We start from the raw sequence: 27,847 nt of genomic DNA, 5'->3' as shown, positions 1-27,847 counted from the left end.
ATAAATCCTACGGCTTATACATTACCTTCTATAGTACCTTTAATTTTCATGGTGTTTATTTTAAAAAAAGGAAGTGGTATTCGTAACCGCTATTCGATACCGGTTATGCTCTTAAATGGATCACCAGCATTAATATATGTTACACCCTGTATAGGCACATGCCGTTTAAATAGGTAGAAGATATTTTTGCTGTTATCCAAAATAACTATAACGATGGTGTTTTAAAACTAAAATAAAATAATAGTCCCTAGCGTATTGGTACCAAATTTCAGCTTTCTAGTGCTAACGGTTACTGAGATTATCCGCGGACGGACGGACGGACGGACAGACAGACATGGCGAAAATATAAGGGTTCCTAGTTGACTACGGAACCCTAAAAAAATGGCGCTAATGTAAAAAAAAATATGTCGCGTTTTTCTAGTGACTAATTTGTTTGACTTGATATAATTATATACCTTTTCATTATGCCTGATACACTCGTCCTGTCTGGTAAAGCCTGTCCACTTACGCGAAATCGAGGCGCGTCGAATCGAGGCCTTCATACGTTTACTATTATGAACGGTGAATTCCATTCGACGCGTCGCCAATGGACGCAGTTTCATAATAAATGCAGAAAGTGAAACTATTGAGATTCGACTCGGCGAGCCTAGTGGACGCTAGCCATAGGAGGATGTCATGGCCTAAATTTACACGCAAATTTAATACTTATCTCCTAACCGTGGCAAAAGGACTGCCGACTCCATTTCTGCAATTTTAGGCAGGTGTCACACGATACTCTCAAATAGAATAGAATAGAATAAATTGTATTCGTAAACACACAAAAGAGAAAAATATTACAAATAGGAACACATAAAAACGAGAAGGTGCCACGAAATGGTTTAACCTCAGCATATTGCTGGCGACTTCCAGCGCTGATCTTCCGGTTAAACCATTCGGTGAAAAACAATCACGACAGGTAACGTGAACAAAATTATAGAAAACAACATAATACACACAAAAAAGACAAAGATACATGCTTTTTTAAAATAGACCTAGAAAGTATACACAGGGTCACCGAACCCCCCAAAATAGTAGTTTACAGTTTTTGACACGCAGTCAACATCACGTAGACGTAACCGACACCGCGTAACGTGAGAGGTTATGTGTTTTGCATAGCGACTAGATGTTGTTTATCAATATTTTTACTTGGATAGCTGTTCGTGCCTGAAATTTTTGATGTCTATGAGATCTAATTACAATTTGTACAGGATTTTTTTGGTTTTAGAAACCAACATATTGGACATGAGTAAATGTTTGCGAGATAATTTGAATTATATGAACTTTAGTTTGCATGATTTAACAAAAATGAAAAGCAACGCTTTTCATTGATTGGTACATTTTTTTTATTGACAGTTGTAACATTTATTATTTACAACGAATAATTAGTAATGGCCCACAACACAATTGAAGCAATATCCCACAGTCGACTTCTACCACATCCGCGGGAGGAAAGGAGTTGATACAATTTTTAATCCGTCACCACACGAGTTACTTATCAATTTTGATAATTACCTTTAACCTAATATTTAATAGTTATTTGTTATACAAGAGTGCAAAGTTGTATTTTAACGCCGAGTGTGGAATTGAAAAATGAGCAAGCGAATGGATTCTATAGTTGAACCACGAGCGATGCGAGTGGTTCGAGAATAGAATTCTGAGTGTAACACAAAGCTTTTCCCCTCACTATAGCGAGGAAAGTACAACGACGCAAAAAACGAGTTTATCACTGCTTCCAGTAGTTCCACAGGTGGTAAAACATCTTCATCACTAGATTAACTCACTTTTATCAATTTTAAAGCAGAAAATTTGCCTCTATTTAAGGTCAAATTACTTTATCCACTAGTGGATAAAATGCGTTTTTACCCGCTGGTATTAAAGGACAAAACACGTGTTTCCGAGCTAGTGAGAGGAACAGAAACTTAAATAGTACCTACTTTGTGAAATGACACAAAAAGAGTAATTTCCTCAAGTTAAACAGAACGACCTCATTACTAAACACTTGAATGAAATCTTTTGAAAGTCCTTTATTGGTTCGAGTGTGTCCCCGCGGTAATATGTTTGTGTTTGATGTGTGCGCGCGCGCGTCAATATTATCGATCGACTCGCCCGGTGCCCGCCACAGGTTAATATTTCGAGTGCTTTCCATTTACCAGGGGTTTAGAAGTTGAAGAAGTTCTGTCTCAAATCCATACTAATATAATGGGAAAGTGTGTGTGTTTGTTTGTTTATCCGTATTTCACGGCAAAACGGAGCGACGATTTGGCTTGATTTTTTGAGTGGAGATAGTTGAAGGGATGGAGAGTGAAATAGGCCACTTTTTGTCTCTTTCTAACGCGAGCGAAACCGCGGGCAAAAGCTAGTAATATATAATGTACCTACTAAAAATATTCTTGCCCTAGGCCTCTGACACCAGCGGGCCGATTTTTGAGTCTCACGCGATCGAATTCAGAAAATTGTCACTGAAAATAATAAGCAGGTCACCGTTTTCAACCGGTATTTTAGTGACAAAATCCCGTATGCGAGTTTCAATGATCGCCCGCCTGGGGCCCATTTCTCAAAACTGAAAGTTACAAGCTACAAGTGGAAGTGTCTTTCCATCTTGTCATTGACAACCACTTGTAAATTGTAACTTGTAACTTTGAGCACGCAACTTTGCTCTATTCTGGGCCACTTTTCACGCCATTTGCGTATAATATTCATATTAATTTATTACAAGTTACAAAAGCATGTCAAAGGTATAATAGGTACTCTGAAGGCGGACACAGCGGATGCCTGCACCAAGCCAAAAGGGCACAATTGCTTATATTCTATGTCATATTGTAGCAAAGGATAGATACGAGATACGGTGTCATTAGTAAACATTCAATTATCTAGTCGTATATAATGAGACAGCCGACGTATCATGCTGCCAATTTTATCACTTATCCACGGGGATAAGACATCTGTCACTCTCACACTGACATAATTGCTAAAGCGTGACGGATGCTTTATCCACGTGGATATTAAGTGATAAAATTGGCAGCATGATACGCCGACTTACTTTACAAAACCTAAATAGGTAAGTATTTCAATTAAACTACCTAATTAGGTGAAAAACATAATTATCTAGACATTAAAAAAAACTGTTCTCAAACATAATATTACAGGAAAGTCCCTATTTAAATTTTACAAGTTATAAACCACTTCAAAAAGATCGTGATCAACGCATTTCAGACTGTTAGCGATAACATTTCAAACCATTCGTCGAAGATTTTTTTTTAACTTATTAGCAATTTGTGACACAGCTCAGGGGAAGGTGGCTCAAAGACACTTTAAGGGGAAGTTGAAAAAAAGTGGTTTGTAACGCAGCTTATTCTATATCTAGACTTTCTTAGCTCTGTCATCTTTCGTCTATTACTGCTAAGTGCGTGTTCGCCTGTTTGTCGGCTGTACCCGATTCGACCCTGTTTGTGTAGGCCTATTATTCTAGAGCAGTGTCGCCGACGAACCAAACCGGCCCTTGTTTTCGTACACTAACACTTTAAATAAGTTTAAGATAACAATTAAATTTACTAGGAATGAAAGATGGAATTACATTTTTTTTTACAAAATTCCAAAGAGCAAAAATAGAATAAAAATTATAACTATTTAGCGAAAACTACGCTTCAGCTTCGGTAAAGATTTGTTCTCCTCTTCGAATTTTTCAACGGAAATTCATGAAATCTGCGGGCGAGCACACTATTTCGATAAAATTTATCGCATTGGTGCTTCCCTATCGCACTTACAAACAGTGCAAAAAGGACGGCCTGACATTATATCATTTATCACGAGATCATGCTTGCCTGTGGGCAAGCACTTTCGATTATAAAAAAAATCGTTTTTTGCAAACAAAGATAGGTAATAAGTAATTGAAACGTTCCTAACGTGAAATATTATCCTGGAGGATTACCTTGCATTAGGTACATACTCGTAAATACTTAATCTAAACGACTGTTTGTTTATTTGATGACTTAGATACTTTCCACTAACTTTAAGTAAATAGACTGAAAATTAAACTTAAATATTTAAACCGTTCCCGTTAGGCTTCTCAGGAACTGTTTGTTTTCAAACATCTCGGAAAAGAACACAAACACCGTTTAAGCTTTTTATTTGTCCAACAAAAAACAATAGGGGAGGTGCTTCCTAAAAGGTTTCATGTCTCACCCCGCTCGACCCCGCGTCTCATCCTGCCCCGCTCTCCCCTCGAAGCGGAAAGGGTTGGGAACTAGGAAGCCGTATAAACTCTGCCTTCGAAATGTTAAGTTTGTTTTGACTTGGAAGTAAATTGATATTTTCCTTGAATGAGAGATAAGAAGATCGAATATACTTGTTTTAACAGTTGTTTACAATTTTTTTACTACAACTCCAGCAGCGTGCCTCTGGCTATTATAATTTTAATGTTAGAAGAATAAAGACGTAGTGCATAATAATTTTACATCTTATTTTCTCGGAAACGTTCGTATTTGTCGTGCTAGTGTCAATAATGGCCGTAGAAGTCTCTCGAGCTGCCAACAGATGGCGCGACGTTTGCACCAACGGACGAAGCAACGTCACAGGCTATCAACATGGCGCCTACCTAGTTTCCATAATGGCCGCAAGAGGGCGCTCGTGAGTCACAACAATGGCGTCAGCATTCCCGCCAAAACGGACCAATCAGCGGTGTTCGTACCAATCGCACCATGATTCCTGCAGCGTGATTGGCCGAGGCAACTGTGGTCACATTATTGGAGGGAAGTGCCTGTTCCAGCCGTTGCGAAAATTCATTCCAACGCGTTCATTCCGGGCTGAACTTTTGTAGATTAAAGAAGTGCGAAGTGTTGGTGTAAAATTAGTGCTAAAAGATAAGTACTAGATTTAGTCCTTATTGTAATTGCTATGTCGTTGTTAGATTTTGCTATGTGTTGATTTTGCTTTAGTATCTAACGGCTTTTAGTTGCTATCTTTGTCGTACAGTTAAATAACGGTCGTTTTCATAATTGGCATTAAATATAGCGTTTTGTTTTTAACGGTTAAGCTATTGTGATAGCAATTGCGTTTATAACTTGTGTAGTGAATTTACGCTGTTTAATAAAGATATTTCGAAGTTACAAGTTACTACTTCAACTCGATTAAGGTCTTCATCTAGTTTTGTGGTTTAGATTGTTTAAAATCCGGTTTATTAATTGTACTACCTTTCTAGCATCACAATTAATACTAGAGTACCTAGGTGTCCTGATTTTATGACCTACCTTATTATTATTTAAGAATGCTAGACTATAATTCACGATAATGGTTTATTGTTGCTTCCTTAACTGTGATTGTTAAATGATTTATTTAATAAACGTGCATTTGGTTATTAATCGGTGTTAATAAAAAATTATACCTGGCCTAATGGTTTTCCTTATTTTAAATCAACATCAGTAAAATACCCTAATTAAATTCATTCTCAGTTTTATAGCAGTAGTTAGCAAATATATTGGTTTTGCGGTTAGTAAATGAGTAGGCGTAGGGAGGGTCAAGTAAATGACTCGATCAGGTATTGGATTATGACATCTTTACTAACAATTGTTTAACATTTTCAGAAGTGGGATGGATTCGCGTAGTAGAAGCAGGTCCCGGAGTCCGGTGCGATGGGACAACACGCGACTGGAACGCCGAGATCGGAGCAGCAGTACCCGGAGGCGCAGTCGTGAACGTGCACCGAGGCGCTGGGCTCCCTGGCGGCCGCGAGAATCTGTGGATCGCGAGTCGCCTGCTGCGCTGGATGAACCTGGTAGGATCAATCCAAATTATTATGGGGTAATGGTGAAACCTGACATCATCCCGGAGTTTGATCCTGAAAAGTCGGAGCTGCCAGCGCAACAATGGCTCAACAAAATCGAACAACTGGGCGCAATTCACGGTTGGTCTGATAGCGTTAAGAGTTATTATATGCAGTCACGCCTGTCGGGTCTAGCTAAACTATGGCATAATGCCTTGCGCAGTTACGAAATGACGTGGCTTGAGTGGAAGGAACGGATTCTTGAGGCCTTCCCTCAAAACCTGGATTATGCTGAGGCTCTTAAGGAAATGATTAATAGAAAGAAACTATACAGCGAGACAATGACCCATTACTTTTATTCTAAATGCAACATGTTAACTAAATGTGAGATCACTGGTGATAAGGCTGTTTCTTGTTTGATAGAAGGGTTACCATTTCACTTAAAAACCTCAGCTAGAGCAGGTAACTACAGAACTCCTGGCGAGTTGTACTCTCAGTTCTTGTGTATGAATGACGAGAAAAAGGTACCTCCAAGCAAACACTTTTCAGCGCGCAGTAGAGACTTTAACTCTTCTGGTACATCAAAGGAAGTCGCTGCAGGAGACCAGAAGGCTGCATCATCATCATCAGCAAACAAGACATCCGTCACCTGTTTCTTATGCAAGGAATCAGGTCATGTCGTGCGGTCCTGTCCGAAGAATCCCAACGCTGTTAGATGCGATGTCTGCGGGAAGACGAACCATAAAACGGAGCAGTGTTTCCGGAAGACTTCGGTGAACCTTGTTGACTCTCAGGTAAATGATTGCTATTATAAAAACATCAGTTTAAATGGTGCCGAGGTAAGAGCCTATTTAGACTCGGGAGCCAGGCGGAATTTGATAACAATGGAGTGCGCTCGTAAACTCAATCTTGATTTAAAACCGTGTAATATGTACATAAGTGGGCTTCACGGGCCATCAGTTAACTGTTGTGGTAAGGTATCTGTAGAGTTTATTATTGATGGGATTAAAGTTACATCGGAAGCACTGGTGGTCAACATTCCCTTGAAAGGAGCCGATGTCTTTGTAGGTCAGCCAATCCTCAATAATGCATCGTACAGGTTAGTTATTCAAGGATCAACGGTTACCTTCGAGAAGAGCATGGAGCCTACCAACGAGGAGGTAGTTCACATCGGTTCAATCCAAGCAGATGCAGAAGTTTCTAAGGTGAGATTAGTTTGTTCTTCAGATACTGTTGTTTCCGCTAATACGGCTCAATTTGTGGAGACTGATAGTGACGATGTTCTGCAAGATGCGACCGTATTGTTTGTTGATGCTCGTTCTTGTAGTTTTAATGACATTGAGTACAGCATTCCCTCTTCTCTTTACTGTTCTCCAGTAAATTCTGTCTTGGTCATTAATCAAAGTACTCATCCATTGACTTTTAAAAAGGGGCAGTTGTTAGTTAGGGGGTATGTAGTAGAAGAAACATCTGTGTCTGATAATCAAAGGTCAAATTCAGCGACAGATACGATAATGAAAGTAGATGTTAGTAAAATTAAATGCGGGGTTCAGGATCCATCGGTTTTAAATAAATTGGGACAAATTTTGCAAGAATTTTCTGATTGTTTTTCAGAAGACACGCGTGAATTAGGAGTTACCGATAAGGTAGAATTAAACATAGAGTTAAATTCCGATAAGCCAGTATGCTACCGGCCTTATAGGTTATCTTATTCTGAAAAAGCCGTAATGCGGGAAAAGATTGAGGATATGTTATCTAATGGAATCATTAGGGAATCCGCCTCTAACTACGCGAGCCCAATTATCCTGGTACGTAAGAAAAACGGGGACTTTCGTCTTTGTGTTGATTTCAGGAAACTTAACAGCATTACAGTGAAGGACAAATATCCCTTGCCGATTATAGAAGAGCATATTGAAAAGTTAGGAGGTAAAAAGTACTTTACAAGTCTAGATCTGTCTCAAGGGTTTTATCAGATTCCTGTAGCTAAAGACTCTATTCATAAAACGGGGTTCGTAACGCCTGAAGGGCACTACGAGTTTCTTCGCATGCCTTTTGGGCTTGCAAATTCGCCTGCCGTTTTCCAGCGATTGATGGATCGTATCTTTTCATCTTTGCGCCATGAAAAAGTTTTGCCTTATATTGACGATGTATTACTTCCTACAAATTCCATAGAAGAAGGACTCGATCTTTTGAAAGTAGTACTTCAAATAATTAAAGATGCAGGATTGACGTTAAATCTAGAGAAATGTTTCTTTTTGCAAACAAAAATTGACTACTTGGGCTATGAAATTTGCGAGGAAGGTATAAGACCAGGCAGCAAGAAAATCGAGGCAGTTCTGGAATATAAGGAACCGGCTAACATTCATGAGCTGCGAATGTTTCTAGGTCTCACCAGCTACTTCAGAAAGTTCGTCCAAAACTATGCAGGTATTGCTTATGATTTATACAGGTTGCTGCAGAAAAATGTTAGCTGGGAGTGGGGCTCACAACAGCAAAAAGCTTTCCAGGAGTTGAAAAAGGTACTAACAACTCGTCCTCTTCTCTCTCTCTTTCGCCGCGATGGTGACATCGAGGTCCACACAGATGCCAGTAGCAGAGGTTTAGCGGGTATACTCTTCCAAAAGCAAGACGGTAATTTAAAACCCATATCCTACTTTAGCCGAAAAACGAGCAAAGAAGAATCGATGTATCATTCTTACGAGCTGGAGACATTGGCGGTCGTGGAATCATTAAGAAGATTTCGGATCTACTTGGCAGGTAACCACTTTAAAGTCATCACAGATTGCTCTGCGGTGCGGTACACCTTCCAGAAAAAGGATTTAACACCTAGGATAGCACGATGGTGGCTACTCATTCAAGAATATGACATGGAAGTAGAACATAAACCTGGTAAGTCCCATAGTCACGTAGACGCCCTTAGCAGGAGTCCAGTCGAGCCTCCAGAAGTGATTGATATCAATATTATTGATGTTTTTGATTGGATTGTCTGTCTTCAAAATCAGGATGAAAAGATTCGTATAATCAAAACTAAACTAGAATCAGGACAGGCGGAGCCTGATATTAAAAATAATTATAAGTTAAAAGAAGAGCGGTTGTATAGAGTAATTGCAGGTGATAAAGAAAGATTAGTTGTACCTAAGTACGGTAGGTGGAATGTAATGCGCAAATTTCATGACAGTATTGGACATCCCGGGTTAAAACGCTGCGAACAGATCATCAAGGATACATTTTGGTTCTCTAGTATGACTAGATTCATACGTAAGTATGTAAACTCATGTTTAGATTGCCTGTACAAGAGGAGTCAGTATGGGCGAGCTGAAGGCGAGCTTCACCCGATTGAGAAGATTGCGGAGCCATTGCACACAGTGCACATAGATCACCTGGGACCGTTCTGCAAGAGCCGTGCAGGTAACTCTTATTTATTGATGATTGTAGATTCCTTCACCAAGTTCACTTGGGCTGTTCCTGTGAAAACTACGAGGGCTCGTGAGGTAATAAGTTCTCTAAGTAATATATTTTGTTCGTTTGGATACCCGAAACGAATAATATCAGACAGCGGTTCCTGTTTTAAGAGCAAGAGTTTCAAACAATTCTGCCTGGACAACTTTATCAAACACATCGTTAATGCAGTAGCGTGCCCTCGCGCTAACGGACAGGTCGAAAGGTATAACCGTACATTATTAGATTCTTTAAATACCAGCGTGGACAACGAGAGAGACTGGGATACGAAGCTGCCTGATGTAACTTGGGGTATGAACAATCTTCAGAGTTCGTCTACTGGATTTACTCCTTTTAAATTAATGTTTAGCGCGAGCCGCAGTAGATATCAAGCAATAGCGGGCAATTCTTTTGACGACGAACAGACTGCACAGCAAACTCGGAGCACCGCGTCAGGTAATCTAAAAAGAACGGCAGAAGTCATGCAGAAATATTTCAATGCGAAGCGGAAACGACCAACGAAGTACAAGGTAAATGATTTAGTACTATGGAAAGGTGCGGCCGACAGAAACATCAACGTGAGGCGAAAACTGAAAGAGAAATTTAGTGGACCATATAAAATTATAAAAGTGGCTGGCAATGACAGGTATGTAATTACTTCACTGAAAGGCGTAAAAGGCTATAAGCGATTTGAAGCTTTAGTATCCTCGGACTCGATAAAGAAGTTTCAAAAGGATACTGATGCTCCAGAAAGCAGTTCTGATGACAGTCAGGTAGACAGTACAGAGGAATTAATTGATTTGCTGGAAGGATAAATTAACATTGGTTATCTCTATTGGTCATGAACTGAAATATCGTTGATGTATCTAAAACAGGAGTAATTAAATGAAAGGATAATGTGGCTATTTGAATAAATTATTTGTGGTAATTAAATGAAAGGAAAATATTTATGGCTATTATATTGGGTAAATTTCTGGATGAAATGGTTTATTATTGGATTTGTCATGGTTTATATTGGAAATGTTATATTTTAATGGATATATAAACGGTTTGAGTATAAATGGATATATAATTGGTTGTCAATGACAAATTGTTGGAAAATTAAAAGGGATGAAAGATGAAATTAAAATTGCATTTAACACACATCTGTTGGTTATAAAAATCAGATAATCCTTGTTCCTTTTCTTTCTTTGCAGAGTCGCAAAGTCGTCAGGATGGACGAGTGTCAATAATGGCCGTAGAAGTCTCTCGAGCTGCCAACAGATGGCGCGACGTTTGCACCAACGGACGAAGCAACGTCACAGGCTATCAACATGGCGCCTACCTAGTTTCCATAATGGCCGCAAGAGGGCGCTCGTGAGTCACAACAATGGCGTCAGCATTCCCGCCAAAACGGACCAATCAGCGGTGTTCGTACCAATCGCACCATGATTCCTGCAGCGTGATTGGCCGAGGCAACTGTGGTCACATTATTGGAGGGAAGTGCCTGTTCCAGCCGTTGCGAAAATTCATTCCAACGCGTTCATTCCGGGCTGAACTTTTGTAGATTAAAGAAGTGCGAAGTGTTGGTGTAAAATTAGTGCTAAAAGATAAGTACTAGATTTAGTCCTTATTGTAATTGCTATGTCGTTGTTAGATTTTGCTATGTGTTGATTTTGCTTTAGTATCTAACGGCTTTTAGTTGCTATCTTTGTCGTACAGTTAAATAACGGTCGTTTTCATAATTGGCATTAAATATAGCGTTTTGTTTTTAACGGTTAAGCTATTGTGATAGCAATTGCGTTTATAACTTGTGTAGTGAATTTACGCTGTTTAATAAAGATATTTCGAAGTTACAAGTTACTACTTCAACTCGATTAAGGTCTTCATCTAGTTTTGTGGTTTAGATTGTTTAAAATCCGGTTTATTAATTGTACTACCTTTCTAGCATCACAATTAATACTAGAGTACCTAGGTGTCCTGATTTTATGACCTACCTTATTATTATTTAAGAATGCTAGACTATAATTCACGATAATGGTTTATTGTTGCTTCCTTAACTGTGATTGTTAAATGATTTATTTAATAAACGTGCATTTGGTTATTAATCGGTGTTAATAAAAAATTATACCTGGCCTAATGGTTTTCCTTATTTTAAATCAACATCAGTAAAATACCCTAATTAAATTCATTCTCAGTTTTATAGCAGTAGTTAGCAAATATATTGGTTTTGCGGTTAGTAAATGAGTAGGCGTAGGGAGGGTCAAGTAAATGACTCGATCAGGTATTGGATTATGACATCTTTACTAACAATTGTTTAACACTAGCTATTTCGGTCAACGTTAAAGCGTTTTCACATTATCCGATCCGATATCGGATGTCGGACCGATATCCCATACATTACATGCGCCATCTTGGATTTTTTTCTATTGAAATCCTTCCGACATCCGATATCGGATCGGATAATGTGAAAACGGACTTAGGTAGTACATCTGTCTTGTACTGAGGCCAGCTGAAAAGGCATGATACGTTAGTGAATTGCCCTGAATATACGAAGAAAAAACTTTTGCACTAAATTCGTACTAGAATTTTAGTTTTTTTTGGCTGGCTTGGTTGAAGTCTTGGTGGCTCAGTTGGCAGAGCGCTGGAGTATCGATCCAGAGGCCGTGAGTTCAAGTCTCACTCAAGGCAGACATTTTCCATTTTTAAATTTATTTTAAGCCTCGGCTTAGTTTTGTTTCAAATGCCATAAACTTGGCAACACGTGCTTAGTAAAACAACGAAAGTGCACAGAATAGCACGCTTCCGACCAATTTCTTCGGGGTACTTTCATCACAATGATTTAAGCTTCGATACACAGCACGAAGCATAAACATCTATTCTACATTTGCTTTGTTGTACACAAAAAGTCTTACTTTCATAGGATTTCGATTTCAGTCGGCATTGCACAATGACAATCGCATTCGTGCTTAACCGCGCAGTGCACTAAAGAAAGTAGGTAGACTGTACAGGATGTGTTTTTTTATACCACGTCGGTGGCAAACAGGTATACGGCCCGCCTGATGGAAAGCGGTCACCGTTACCTATGGACGCCTGCTACTCAATGGGTGTCACATGCGCGTTACCGACCCATTAGTAACTTGTACACTCCTTTTTTGAAGAACCTCATACTGTAGTTCATCGGGAATACCTCAACAATTTATATCATCGTCATCTTTGCGTTAGCCCCGGCATTTGCCACGGCTCATAGCCTGGGGTCCGCTTTGACAACTAATCCCAAGATTTGGCGTAGGCACTAGTTTTACGAAAGCGACTACCATCAGACCTTCCAACCCGAAGGGTAAACTAGATCTTATTGGAATTAGTCCGGTTTCCTCGCGATGTTTTCCTTCACCGAAAAGCGCCTAGCAAATATCAAATGACATTTCGCACATAAATTCCGAAAAACTCATTGGTGCGAGCCGGGATTCGAACCCGCGATCTTCGGAACGAAAGTCGACTCGTACCCGTTAGAGCGATTTAGAGACAGAATGAAAGCGGTTTTTTGACAGTATGGAAGAATTCTGTGTAAAATTGAAGAAAATATGATATTTGACCACCGCCACCTATTTTCTTTTGATGATATAATATTTAGATACTTAATAGTATACAGCCGCGCTTTGTGGTAACATAATTACGGTAAAAAAAGAAGATATTTGATGTTTTTATACATAGCCAGCCAGCCCATCATGTCCATAAAATATTGCCTGATAAAAAATTACACCCTATACATGGCATGCAAAGTTTTCAAAGGTTGACATTTTTTGTACCTTTTCAAGCCAAGCGAAGACACTTCATCGTATTTTCCAGGTAGTAATTTGTATTAAGGAAAGTGTGTTTAAATAAAGAACAAGTATTTGTGCAATTTCTGTGGAGAGTGTTTCTAACAAGGACAGCATTCCCTTCCACCTCATTTGGTAGGATAATAGTCTGTCTCGACTCGCTGTACCTGTATAACCTGGCAAAAAAGAGAAGAAATAGGGGCGCCACCGTCTCGTTTTGCATCTGGCAACTATTGAGTCACTTTTGAGAGAACAGTAAGTCTTGCTATGATAAAAAAATGTTCCATTACTACTCCTTTTTTGTCAGGCTCTAAAATAAAAAAAAATGGAGCCATTGTAGTTGGCGCCAAGACTTGCGTCAAGATTGCATGGTGCTTTGGACGCCATAATTGTTGGGCTCTTTATGGCGAGTGCCCTTGATTTGGCCTATTGTGTGTTCCAGAACACTTGAGTTGATATTGTTGTTGAGTTGAAATTTAATCGGCAGTTAATACACCTACCAACCTACTTAAAGGACATACTTTCAATGATAATTCAGGTTATTAAGTACTCCATAAAATAGCTCCACCTATGTAGACATTCTAAGCAAAGAGTGAAATATTTCCTTAAAAATATAGGTAGGCAGGGTACTTATTAAAGTTACATCGATAGCGTAACATTAAAGGTCGATTTTACGCGAATTTAGTGGTCGTATTTTTTTTGTATAAAGGTACAGCGAAATTTCGACTGGGGGCCCAATGCAACTGATTCATTTTTTTTCCATGTTTTACAATGTTTGCATTATTAATTAGAGTGTCCACTGGTTTTATATGGCATGCGTGTTCAGTGGATATATGTGGAACTCAACTTAATAGTGTAATAATGGAAAAAATGGAGCAGTTACAATTGCCCCCCAGTCGGGTTTTCTCCGCTGTACCTTATGGGAATTTACATAGACGTCTGCTGTATGACGTTGACTTGTCTCTTAACTATGGATGATGCAACTGGCCCTAAGAAAACTAAACTACTATAGTGCCTAGTATGATAACTCTTTCAGTTAATAATTTCGGAAATAACGAAACCTTTATTAATTAACCGACTTCAAAAAAGGAGGAGGTTCTCAATTCGACTGAATGTTTTTTTTTTTTTTTTTTGTATGTATGTTACTCGATATCTCCGAGGATCGTGGACCGATTTTCAAAATATTTTTTTTGATCGAACGGGTATAACCCCGAGATGGTCCCATTGGCACCAAGTCGGGGTCTGATGATGGGATCTTGGAGAAATCGAGGGAACTCTTCAAATGTTATAGGCACATGTAATGTTCTTAGTGTATTTTTTTTTCAAAGGTACACCAGTATTTACGCCTGATGGTAATAATTTTATGTGGCTGAGCTGATGATGGAAGGTCAACTCCTCAACGGTTAGGAGTTAAAGGATAATTCTTTCACTACTGTACACATATTTGGACTGATACATATAATATCACTAGGAACCACTAAAAATCAACAAATAAATTAACTTTTTAACAAAAAATAAAACCGCCTTCAAAAAAAGCGTGTTACAAAACACGGAGAAACTAAAAAGCCAAAAATAATAAACCTACGAATTCAGATTTCTTATCGGATTGCAATAATCTAAACATCCAAATTATAAACAAATCAATTATTTTTGGAGTCGGGGCCAGCCTGCGTATGGTTGGGTGGGGCAAACAGGAAATAGCAAGGCGACGAACAGGTCTGGTACCGACTACAAAAATAATTGATTTGTTTATAATTTGGATGTTTAGATTATTGCAATCCGATAAGAAATCTGAATTCGAAGGTTTATTATTTTTGGCTTTTTAGTTTCTCCGTGTTTTGTAACACGCTTTTTTTGAAGGCGGTTTTATTTTTTGTTAAAAAGTTAATTTAACTACCAAGGATCTATACGAAGACTTCTGTAAATGCATGATGGATCTTTCCCATAACATTTTGTGGCGCCGCGCATAAAGATTTCATTGTTTCTAAACTTTGCAAGTTACCAAAACCTTTTTTGTTTCATCAGACCTTATTTTCAGTGCATTTTTTCAAGTGAAAGTGTACGGCAGGTAGACGCCATCTAGCGTGCTTTGCTAATCCTGTGTTTTGGAGCCGGTCGGCTTATAAGGCGTCTCTTCTAAGAAGACGTCTGTTCTAGCCCCTATTGCCTTTCTATTACAGGTTATATTTGACAAATCTGTACGCCATCATGATAGACACGATTATCTTCGCCCGACTGCCCACAGACAGGATTAAGATAAACATTTACATTGGAGATATAGAAAAAAATCGCGTGTCTATTGTTTTTTGTGTTGCTTAGATACGTCGCTTACGGGTGCATGCTTCCAATTATTTTGGTAATAATTAGTCTGGGACCTCAAATGATGAGGAGATTTCAAAAACTTTGTAACTTTTTTTCTGGTAAGTGCATGGTCATCATCATCATCATCATCATTTCAGCCATTAATCGCCCACTGCTGAGCATAGGCCTCCCTTCGTGTACGCCATGGTAATACGTGATAAGTAGTAAGTTTTTTTTTGTACTACGTCGGTGGCAAACAAGCATCGGTCAGCCTGAAGGAAAGCGGTCACCGCAACCGGTTTGGATGACGCCTGCAACTCAAGGAGTGTCACATGCGCGTTGCCAACCCATTAGAAAAATATACACTCCCTTTTGTGTAAGTACACAGCAAAAAGGAGTGTACAAGTTCCAAGGAGGGTTCGGGTTGCCGACGACTCAAAGGACAATAGACGGAATAAATTCGTTCCGTAGGTCCTTCCGTCATCAGCACACCGCACCCTAGTTCAGGCTCTGGCAGCCTTACTCACCGGCAGGAACACAACACTAATGAGTAGCGTCTAGTTCCAGTTTCCGTCGGCCTGCGATACATTCCTTGCATGCCAGTCACGTATAAAATACTTGCATGCCAGCCACTTGCCAGTTGTTTTGTACGCGACTGGCATGCCAGTTGTGCAAAAGTTACTTGAGTATAGATGGTTTTTATTACTTCTATAACGATGCATTTTCAATAGTCAATAAAGGTAACCAAACTTAAATCGTTTTAAAGAATTAGCTGCTTAACCAGAAGGGCAATCGCTTTTCAAAAATATCACCAAAGAATAATAATGTCAGGGACTGGCAGATGCCATGACACCATCATCCTCCTTGCGTTATCCCGGCATTTGCCACGGCTCATGGGAGCCTGGGGTCCACTTTGACAACTAATCCCAAGATTTGGCGTAGGCACTAGATTTTACGAAAGCGACTGCCATGTGACCTTCCAACCCGAGGGGTTACTATTAGGCCTTATTGGAATTAGTCCAGATGCAATGACAACTACGTATCCTCTACATATTTAAAAGCTTTTTGATTTCTTTCGACAATTGTCATTTTGGCTAGGGTCTCATAACTCCAAATCAAACATACAGTTATTATAAAAAAGGAAATACCTGTACTGAGTGAAGCATTTAGCGACAATATCTCTAGATGTGATGCAATGATGCCTAGGGTGCCTACGATGATGCACTTTATCACGCGACAAGGAATAATAATTTTAGTAACATTTTATCCACTTTTTATCGATTTGACGTCTTATCCACTTTATCCGCCAATGACAGTCATGTCATGTATGACAAATTAATAATAATTACCTCCTGTTGAGCATTTTTGAATTTTATCTCCACAATGCTCTATTAAAATCCAAACAGTTAATCAAATCCCGAACCCCCATCCCCAATGTATTCCTATCATTATTGCAGAAGCGCAGTCCCTGCCCCATACAATGAGGAGGATGCTCATTTGATTCAGGAAACCCGATATTTTAGTACGGGCATTGTTTAAACAATTGCGTAAGTGATTGTACTGGAGCACCTTGTGGATGTCGATTGCAGAAGGGAACCAAGCGGTTTTAGATTTTTTTCATTTTATAAGAGAGTGGATTAAATTTTGGAATCAAGTTTGTTGTTTAGTTGGGCCATTTTTTTCAAAGTTGTCCACCCCACTTTTCTTGTAACATGGGTATTTTTTACGCGATTAATACTCAGAATTGCGAGCTCTTTCGATCCTGATAGGAGAAAAAAAATGTCCCAAGATTTCCATCCATTTTTTCGAACCTTCCATTCCGTTACCGCCATACAAAATGTATGGAAAAATGGTAACGGAATGGGAAAAAACCTTGGGACACTTTTTTTCTCCCATTAGAATTGAAAGAGCTCGCGATTCTGAGTGGAAACCACATAAAAAATTCCAAATCCAAAAAAAAGTGGGGTGGACAACATTGAAAAAAATGGCCCAGTTATGAATATTTTTATTCCGAGGACTATTATGTTGCTACTTAATAAATAATAAAAAGGTGCTGATCAACACTCTAAGCTGAAAATAGTGGATTTCCATAAAACATTTCGTGATCAAAGTATTTGTTGATTTAAAGTGTTCTATTAAAGGTGTCTGTTAATCCTTTCGTTTAAAACTACAATCAGTATAGTTCTGAACAATATATTATATTCTTTCTTACTAAGAAAGAAGAAACGCCCTTAGATAAATGTCCGATGTCACTTATGACTTTAACAGTAATTCTCTATATATTATATTCGATTCTCTTTGCTTTGATAATTTTAGTATTCTTAAGTACTGCTCATGCATCTCTACTTTCAACTTGGCTACACTCAGTTTATTTTTGAATAGCTAAAAATTCATAGTAAGTAATTAGTAAACGAAAAGTGAATTTAAAAATTGGTGTGTTGAATAACACCATCCCGGGCCATCCCGCGAGTATTGAGCGAGCATACGTTCCGCGTTACTGCGGCGCCGGGGGGCTGCTATCGAGTTACCCTGCCCGCCCTAGGCTATTACCACCGCTTACCAACAACAAGCCACTCCTAGTCCATAACCCAATACAAGTTGGCCCTTCGAGGGAGTGTTTTTATTAAGCAACTTGTGTCAGAGTATAGTGGGGATGCAGAAAATGAGTAATGGGAATGTTAGACCTCTATTTTTTAATTGACTAACTACTTTGATTTGTGGATCGTCTGTGGCATGATTCTGGGTGTCCAGAACTAGTGACTTGAGGCAGCTAAATGCAATTTGGTAAATATTGGTCTAGAAATTGGCCTAACATTTGTTTCAAGTCTGAGGTAAGGCAAGGAAACTTAAAGCAAGGATACCTCTAATTTATATAGGATTTACAGTCTCCATACTAAGAATCGTACCTCATTCTTTTAGCGCCACCTATTAAATACTATCATAACTAGGGTGTGCAAACCGGTTAACCGAGACTTTTTGGCCTCTGTTAAAAACCGGTTTTTATTGTCTCTAACCGGTTAATAACCGAAACTGTATTTTTTTCTCAAAATTTGGAAAATTAGGCATTAAAAGGTTCAAAAATACGTAATTATTTAATGTTTTGTAATAATAAAGATTTATTCATTCCTTTTCATTAACAACATTATGATCTGTAATGATTTTATTTTAAAAATTATTCCCGAGTCTACTCAATTATACATTTTATACAATACAGTAGAGTCCGGTTAGTATATTACGACTCCGCATAGACCAAACGTCCAACCTCTTACAACGACATAAGCACAGGTATTTATTTGGTTTTCGTATGTGATAGTATGAAAGTATACATCCGTTTATTACGACTCCGATTTTAACGACCAGCCGCTTTTTACGACACATTTAGACAGAATCCGTCCGTCAAGTCCGGTTGCAACGACGAGCGACAACGTTTTTAGTTTTACTAGTAAATTGAGGAAACAAAGCTACTTCCACCCAAGCATGGCCCCCTGTCTTGCCTACAGCAAGTAGCAAGATTACATTGTGGCCACGTAACTTTTTGGAGTATTGCTTTTAAAATTTTAACAATTTGTTCGCCTCGGGTCTAATCTTATAAGCTAAATAGAACCCAATTTGTATTTTTCGATTGCGTATAAACTAGCTTTACTTACAAATGATGAGCAAGCACGCATACTAAAAAGGACTTTTCTAACTAAACAAGTCACAATAAAATAAGGTATATGATGATAATAATACCCTGTAAATAAGCCTATTGATTGAAATGTTTTAGTAATAGAGATGTAGATATTACTTTTAATTAAAAGAAATGAAATTCGTTTTGTACGACATCCGGTTAGTACGACGTAATATCAGCGGTCCCTTGAGCGTCGTTGTAACCGGAGTCTACTGTATATTTCTTTTTTTTTTTTTTTCTCTTTATTTTGGCACAAACAGTCATTACAGAAGAGTTACATTGAGTTGTATTACATATGAAAATAGACAAAACAGTGCCGAAATCGTTGTAGAATTATAAATACATACTTTTGTTGCAACGGACCTGAGTTGGTAACTTATCTAACTTAATGTATACGGATATTACGGATAAAGGAAAGAGAGGAAGGACGTCCTAGCGCTGACCTTTTTATGTCAAGCACTAAGACGTTTACCTCCATGCTGGAAATACATAATGATTAAACTATTTAAACTAAGCTAAGCGTGTTACTGGTACAAATAAAAAAAATAAAACTAACAGTCCACACCTGTGAACTTATTTTTAACTCTGTTTTTTAAGCCTCGAAGAGTTGTGTTAAAGAGGTCTGTGTCATTAAACTCTTTATTGTAGAGGTACATAGCACGGGGAATAAAACTATTTCTAGTGTAGTTCCTTGGTAGTTCTTTCGAAGGATGGGTGGTACGAACATATGAAGATTACGGTTGGGGCGAGCGGGAAGTCTGGCTTTAGTGATAAAGTTTAGTTTTGAAAGTAACAAAGGGCAATCAACTTCGTTATTAATAATTTTGAAGAGAAAAGATACATCGAACAGCTTACGTCGGTTTGCAAGACTTGTAATATTAAAGTGTGTCAAAGAGTGGGCATAATGGTTGTTGGGACGATTGAGTCGATAATTCAATATTTTAACAAATTTTCTCTGCACTTTTTCAATACGATCGATGTGGTGTTTATAATAAGGGTTCCAGATTACACATCCGAAGTCCAGGACAGATCTAACAAAAGAGAAATAAAGGATTTTAAGGGTAATAATTTTTTTGAATGGTTTCGTTATTCTATTTATAAATCCTAGATTTCTAAACGCTCTTTTTATTACACTATCAATATGTGATGTAAAGGTCAAACGGTCGTCAATAATAATACCTAGATCACGGATCTGATTGACACGATTTAGGAGATTCCCACAGAGCGTGTAGTTGTGTAGAATAGGAGACTTCTTTCTAGAATATGTTATCACATTACACTTTTCTGGATTAAGAAACAGTTGATTAGTCGAACAATACAAGGATAAAGCATCTAAGTCAGATTGTAATTTGTGACAGTCATCAATGCATTTAATAGTTCTGTATAATTTAGTATCGTCTGCGTACAATAGATGATGACTATACTTAAAGGTGTCTCCTATATCGTTAATATAAAGAGAAAAAAGGACAGGTCCGAGATGGGATCCTTGTGGGACGCCAGATGGAATTTTTAGGTAACTAGAGCAATAACCCTTCATACATACAGCTTGGCTACGATTTCGGATGTATGATTCAATCCACCTTAACAAACTACCATGCACACCGAGCCTGTAAAGCTTCTTGAGCAAGATATCATGGCTGATTTTGTCAAAGGCCTTTGAGAAATCTGTGTAGATAACATCAACTTGACCATTAGCGTCCATGACTTGAAGTAAATAATCAGTAAGAGTTAATAAATTAGTTTCTACACTACGAGACCTTATAAATCCATGCTGATTTTCAATTATGTGATGACGCACGACATATGAAAGTTGGTGAGTAACCATTTTTTCAAGTATTTTGCCAAGGGTACATAACTTAGAAATAGGTCTATATTGGGTTATTTGCTCTTTTTGAGCATTTTTAGGTATAGGTGTGATCAGAGCCTTTTTCCAAATGCTGGGAAAGACACCCGTATTAATAGATAAATAATATATACAGGATATGGGTTTCAGAAGCTCATCAGCACATCGTGAAATTAGCAATGGGTGGATCCCGTCGGGGCCGGCTCCTTGTTGATGTTAACATTACGTAATTCTTTTAGTATCATATCATCGGTCAAAGTGATGGTATTTATGTCTATTTTAGAAATTTGGAATGACTCGCTAGATTCCTGATTAATACAATTAGGAGTAGGAGTCACAAAAACTGACTGAAAATGTTTATTAAATGTGTCACATATTTCAAAACCATCAGTGAAAGTTTGATCGTTATAAATCATTTTTTGCGGATAACCACCTGTATTCTTTTTTGACTTTACGTATGTCCAAAAATATTTAGGGTTTTCAGTTATTATTGCTTCCGCTTTCATATTATAGGATAAATAACAGTCATGTTCCATCTTTTTAAGTCTTGACCTAAGTTTTGAAAAAATGTGATAGTCTTTTAGGTTACCGTAAGTCTTCCATTTTTTATGATACTTACGTTTTTCGTTACTCAGCTTTATGAGAGGGCGGTTATACCAAGGTGGATACTTATGGCTGTCTATGAGATTTTGCGAAGGTACATACTTATCAATTAATTCATTGAGAATTTTGTAAAAATATGAGACCCTTGTCTCCACGTCATTCATAGAACCAAAAGTTGAATCCCAGTCTATAGATTTGAGTCCTAATCGAATATTATCAAAATCAGCTTTAAAAAACATTTTTTTTAAAGACGAATTATTTTTTAAAGGTGCAGGAATACATGTTGGTAGATCGATACAAAGTGCCTTATGATGATGATTTCAAACTATATTTTTTAAAAGAAAGGTAAAATGGAGATCTTGGTTTTCTTACATCAATTGCTTGTATTACTAGGGGCTCTGGGAGGTGTAGACCTTCGCGACATGCCTAGAAAACGCAACTGACGAATCACATTCAAACCACACAAGCCTTTTTTAGCAATTTCCGCATTTACCAAATTTCCAAAAACTGGATAAAAATGATCTTCATCGTGCAAGTAATACCTGCTACGCTATTATCAACATCAGAATTCTTAAAGGTAATGGTAATTATTGCGTAGTACGGCTTTTTACTAAAAATCTTCAAAACCGGTTAATAACCGGTTAACCGGTTTTGAAGGAAAAGTCTCGGTTATTAACCGGTTTTTTAAGTTAACCGGTTTTTGCATACCCTAATCATAACTACACCGATGATGCCTACAAATTTATTTATTTTTAAATGTGTATCGACGTGATATCATGATATTAAAATAAAGAAGCATGTCATTTGTTCTTATAAAAATAAAAACGAGAGCGTTTGTGCAGTTGGCTACGCGTCCTGTAGGCCTAGCACATGATTGCCGCGAGAGTATATCGCCGCGAGATAGATGACACGTCTTTTTCTAACTGTATTAATGACATAAGGACGGGTTGTCTATCTCGCGGCGACATACTCTCGCGGCAATCATGTGCTAACCCTGCTGTAGTCGCTCCAGTTTTTACGAAAATTGTCGACAGAACTGTCTGAAATATAACGCTTTAGCTTCATACCCAACCATTTAATTCCTGTCGATATAATTAAGCCTTTTTTGCAGTAAATTTGAGGTAAATTTCGAGCAATATCAAGTTACCTTGCACCCGATATAAGGTTTCACCTCCGCAAGTGCACAACAATCGTACCATTCAATGAAGAATAGAATCACATACTTGTTCCGAAGACATCATCATTACATCGCTTGAGGAGCGGAAACTCTTGACGACGGCGCCAGACTACTTGAAACTATTGTAATAAGTATTGTACACGTTGTTGAGAGGCTTTTTTAAAACCTCTATTCTTTTTCACTTTAATAAAAGTAAGTATTTTTTCAGAATTGTGAATTTACTTTAAATAGTAGTAGTAGTAGTAAAACACTTTATTGTACCAGAAAATAATACAACACACAGGAAAAAGAGCTTATTACAAGTACAAAGGCGAACTTATCCCTTTAAGGGATCTCTTCCAGTATACGCGTTTCCTAAAAATTTTACATCGAGACTTGCATTTGACTTATATATCCGTGATGATGATGCAACTGCGTCGAAATATCGGGAGCTCGACATAAATCACAATTTAATTTAATTTTCCCCTCACTAGCTCGGAAACACGTGTTTTGTCCTTCAATACCAGCGGGTAAAAACGCATTTTACCCACTAGTGGGAGTAGTGGGTAAAGTAATTTGACCTTGAATAAAGTCAAATTAACTGCTTTAAAATTGATAAAAGTAGGTGAATCTAGTAATAAAGATGATTTACCACCTGTGGAACTACTGGAAGCAGTGATAAACGGATTTTTTGCGTTGTAGTTTCCTCGCTATAGTGAGGGGAAAATTTTTGTGTTACACTCAGGTGCAAATGTATTTTACTTCTCGTGTGTTAAAAAACTCGCATGATCAGGATTCTATTCTCGAACCACTCGCTTCGCTCGTGGTTCAACTATAGGATCCTTTCACATGCTCGTTTTTCAATTCCACACTCGGCGTTAAAATACAACTTTGCCCCCTTGTATAACAAATAACTATTTACATCGGTAACTACGATACGATACGATTTCACTGTTGGCTAGGCTAGAAGGCCAGCCAAATTCACAATCGCTTGCGCTTCGTAAGCGTATCGTAGTCAGCTCTCCCTATCACTCTTATGTAGTGGCGCGACAGAGACAGACTGTTTCGATCGCCACGTTACCCTCAACGATTGTCACTTCGGCTAGGCCGGTAGATATTGTAATATGTAGTTAAGTACATGTTTCGGGCCAATTTTGTGCCAGCCTTAAGTGACAATGTGGTACCTTTGCCATAAAAATGGCACATTTAAATATTTCGGGGATTTCGAAAACGACTTTAAGGAATTCGATGAATATTGCCAGTCCGATTGATAAAATAGTCAAAGGTTTCAGGGAAGGTCTTCTTAGACCGTTTTTGCGTAGCAGCACAGGATCTGATAGCTGCCCTCACTGACCCGATATCAAAATACACTCTGTATACTCGCAACTGGCTGTCAGCTATATTTCTCTTCGAGTAGTCATTTTTATACTTCGGTATCTTTATATTCCATCCAACATACATGTGGACATTTTTATATTCTGTCATAGATGCACTGTGACAAAATTATTCAAGTGGACATTATTATATTTATTATACATCGTCATAGGTCCATATAGTCCATTGATGTCACATCTTTATATTTCGTCCAATATACATGTGGACATTTTTATATTTTGTCAAAATTAGGTAGGGACGAAATTATTCAAGTAGACATTTGTATACATCGCCATATTTCCTTATAGTCCTTAGACGCATAAACCGTCCCTCTTCAGTTATATAGGATTTCTCGCGGCGGTTAAACTCCTTGTACATGCATAGGAGTTGTCATGTCACAGCAATAGCGATATAATAACGTGATTAGAACCGTGGATTCATTAATTATTTGAATATGTCTCACGAATTTAACTTGTACGTTTCTAAATATATAATCGCTTCTCAGTACAGCAAAATCAATACACACATTGTGTAATCAATGGCCCTTATCTACCACGCAAGAAAGATTCTATTGTACGGATTGTTTATAAATACAAGTATTTTCGTATAGAATTACACGACATATCACATTCCTTTGCAAGTGCCGAACAAAGAATGCCCAATGAAGGACAGTGGCGCCTAATGTACTAGAAACGAAAGGACACTGTTTTGTGTTTTTAGGGTTCCGTACCTCAAAAAGGAAAAACGGAACCCTTATAGGATCACTCGTGCGCTTGTCTGTCCGTCTGTCACAGCCAATTTTCTCCGAAACTACTGAACCGATTAACTTGAAATTTAGCACGCATATGTAAACCTGTGACCCAAAAACGGACATGTAATTTAAATTAAGAAAATTTAATTATAGAGGCCACTTTTGGGGGGTAAAAGTGAAAATTAAAAATCAAGTTTTCTAGAACAATATTCTGTTACATATCAAATGAAAGAGGTTTTTATAAGCATTTCAAAAAAAAATTTTTAATAATTTTTAGTAAGGTAATTTTCAAGTTATTTAAGAAAATAGGAAACCCCCCCCTTTATCTCCGAAAACTACTGACGTAAAATTTTCAAAAAAATACACGAGATAGTTTATAATCTATAGATTACAGGAAAACCTATTAGAAATATACAGTAAAGCGTAAGTTGGACTTTTAAGTCTTCGTAATTTGAGTGTTTTTCTTTTAAGAAAAACACTCAAATTACGAATTTCACTCACTGCCGCCGCAAGGAGTTACCAAATCTCTTGAAATTGTGTGAGCGCGTTTTAATATTACATATCAACTCATATATGTTTCGTTTTGTTCAAAATATCGATTATTCGGAAAAATTACTTAAGTTCCTACTAAAAAGGAGGCGCTTAAGCTCTTTTTGGCAGAAGACCTGAGGAATAGAATTCGATCCCCACACCTTCAGTAGAGGGTAACAGAACAGGATTAAAACTTTTTAACAAAAAATAAAACCGCCTTCAAAAATAAGCGCGTTACAAAATACGGAGAAACTAAAAAGCAAAAAATAATAAACCTTTGAATTCAGATTTCTTATCGGATCGCAATAATCTAAACATCCAAATTATAAACAAATCAATTATTTTTGTAGTCGGTACCAGACCTGTTCGTCGCCTTGCTATTTTCTATTTGCCCCACCCAACCATACGCAGGCTGGCCCCGACTCCAAAAATAATTGATTTGTTTATAATTTGGATGTTTAGATTATTGCAATCCGATAAGAAATCTTAATTCAAAGGTTTATTATTTTTTGCTTTTTAGTTTCTCCGTATTTTGTAACGCGCTTATTTTTGAAGGCGGTTTTATTTTTTGTTAAAAAGTTTATTTATTTGTTGATTTTTAGTGGTCCCTATTGATATTATATATATCAGCCCGAATATATGTACAGTAGGTAGTGAAAGAATTATCCTTTAACTCCTAACCATTGAGGAGTTGACCTTCCATCATCAGCTCAGCCACATAAAATTATTACCATCAGGCGTAAATACTGGTGTACCTTTGAAAAATGCACTAAGAACATTACATGTGCCTATAACATTTGAAGAGTTCCCTCGATTTCTCCAAGATCCCATCATCAGACCCCGACTTGGTGCCAATGGGACCATCTCGGGGTTATACCTGACCGATTGAAAAAAAAATTTTGAAAATCGGTCCATGATTCTCGGAGATATCGAGTAACATACATACAAAAAAAAAAAAACATTCAGTCGAATTGAGAACCTCCTCCTTTTTTTGAAGTCGGTTAAAAAGAAGAAGAGTACTTGGTAGTAAAGTAAATATATTGGTAGTAGTAGGATAACAGTGAGTTTAATTCGGCTCCGATTATAAGTTACATAAATGTGAGTGATGTGTTCAGTAAAGCGTCCCACTTTGTTACTTGTGCAGTCATCGGCATAAAGAAGTGATGATTTCTGTACCTTGTCGCTTTTAATCGTTTAACAATTTTTATGACATTTCCAACAAAACGTTAATCTGACAAGGTATAGAATTCATCACATATTTTTGCCGGTGACTGTATATCTTTAATCTTTATATGAATAAACTGACAAAGCGGCTTTATAGCAATCGACAAAGTGGTACGTTTTCTCGTGCACACTCACAAATATAGGTATGTACGTAAATACAGTTGCAACTTTTTTTAAACGCAGAAAAGTACCTATAACACTTTGAATTTAACTGTCACATTCATAAATATCGGTTTGAATGGAACAGTTAGGCACTGGTTCCACCGTGAGCTAGTAAAGCGATGTTTATATTTTCCCCTCACTAGCTCGGAAACACGTGTTTTGTCCTTTAATACCAGCGGGTAAAAACGCATTTTATCCACTAGTGGGTAAAGTAATTTGACCTTGAATAAAGTCAAATTAACTGCTATAAAATTGACAAAAGTAGGTGAATCTATTAATAAAGATGATTTACCACCTGTGGAACTACTGGAAGCAGTGATAAACGCATTTTTTGCGTTCTAGTTTCCTCGCTATAGTGAGGGGAAAAGTTTTGTGTTACACTCGGGAGCAAATGTATTTTACTTCTCGTGTGTTAAAAAACTCGCAAGTTCAGGATTCTATTCTCGAACCACTCGCTTCGCTCGTGGTTCAACTATAGAATCCTTTCACTTGCTCGTTTTTCAATTCCACACTCGGCGTTAAAATACAACTTTGCCCCCTTGTATAACAAATAACTATTAGTTACTCGCCCAGCGGTTAGCTATCAATATCACCGTGTCTCTTTTATTTGCACGGGAGTGCTTATCTTTTGTTCGTTTTTATAGCCAATAGCTCGTAGAGCTTACTAGCTCGCGGTGGGACCAATTCCTAATGAGCATTCTTTAAAGCGTTAGGTATTAGGAGAAATTTATAACCATGCCGATTTTTTTCTCCAAAAGAGCCTCAGACGCAAAGACTTATCACGGACGACAATGGCCAAATTTTTTTTTTACACTTGGATAGGCACAGGCATCGCCAAGGATCCAGCCGCCAGCGAAGCGTGCGGCGCCCGCGCAGCCCGTTTCGCTTAAATGGGAAGTGACGTGTGTGTTAATAATAAAAAAATAAAAATTAAGATGGCATTATCGGTTGCTGTAGGTACTTTCTCCTTTGTATTAAAGTTATTTTTACTGTCGTAGCAGTCATAGTGAATAAATTATTCAATAGGTAAGTATGTATTACGTATTACGCACACAATAATATGATTAAATATACGATAATGCCGAGTAGGCTCTTACCTACTTATTTTAACTTGATTATTTTTTAAGACTTTTTCCTAAATATTTTTTATTATTTTTATCGGTATAAAACAGTATGGTACATTCGGGACATTACGAT

Source organism: Leguminivora glycinivorella, chromosome 22 (assembly GCF_023078275.1).
Source record: "Leguminivora glycinivorella isolate SPB_JAAS2020 chromosome 22, LegGlyc_1.1, whole genome shotgun sequence".
Taxonomy (NCBI): domain Eukaryota; kingdom Metazoa; phylum Arthropoda; class Insecta; order Lepidoptera; family Tortricidae; genus Leguminivora; species Leguminivora glycinivorella.
Note: the sequence above shows the minus strand (reverse complement) of the source record.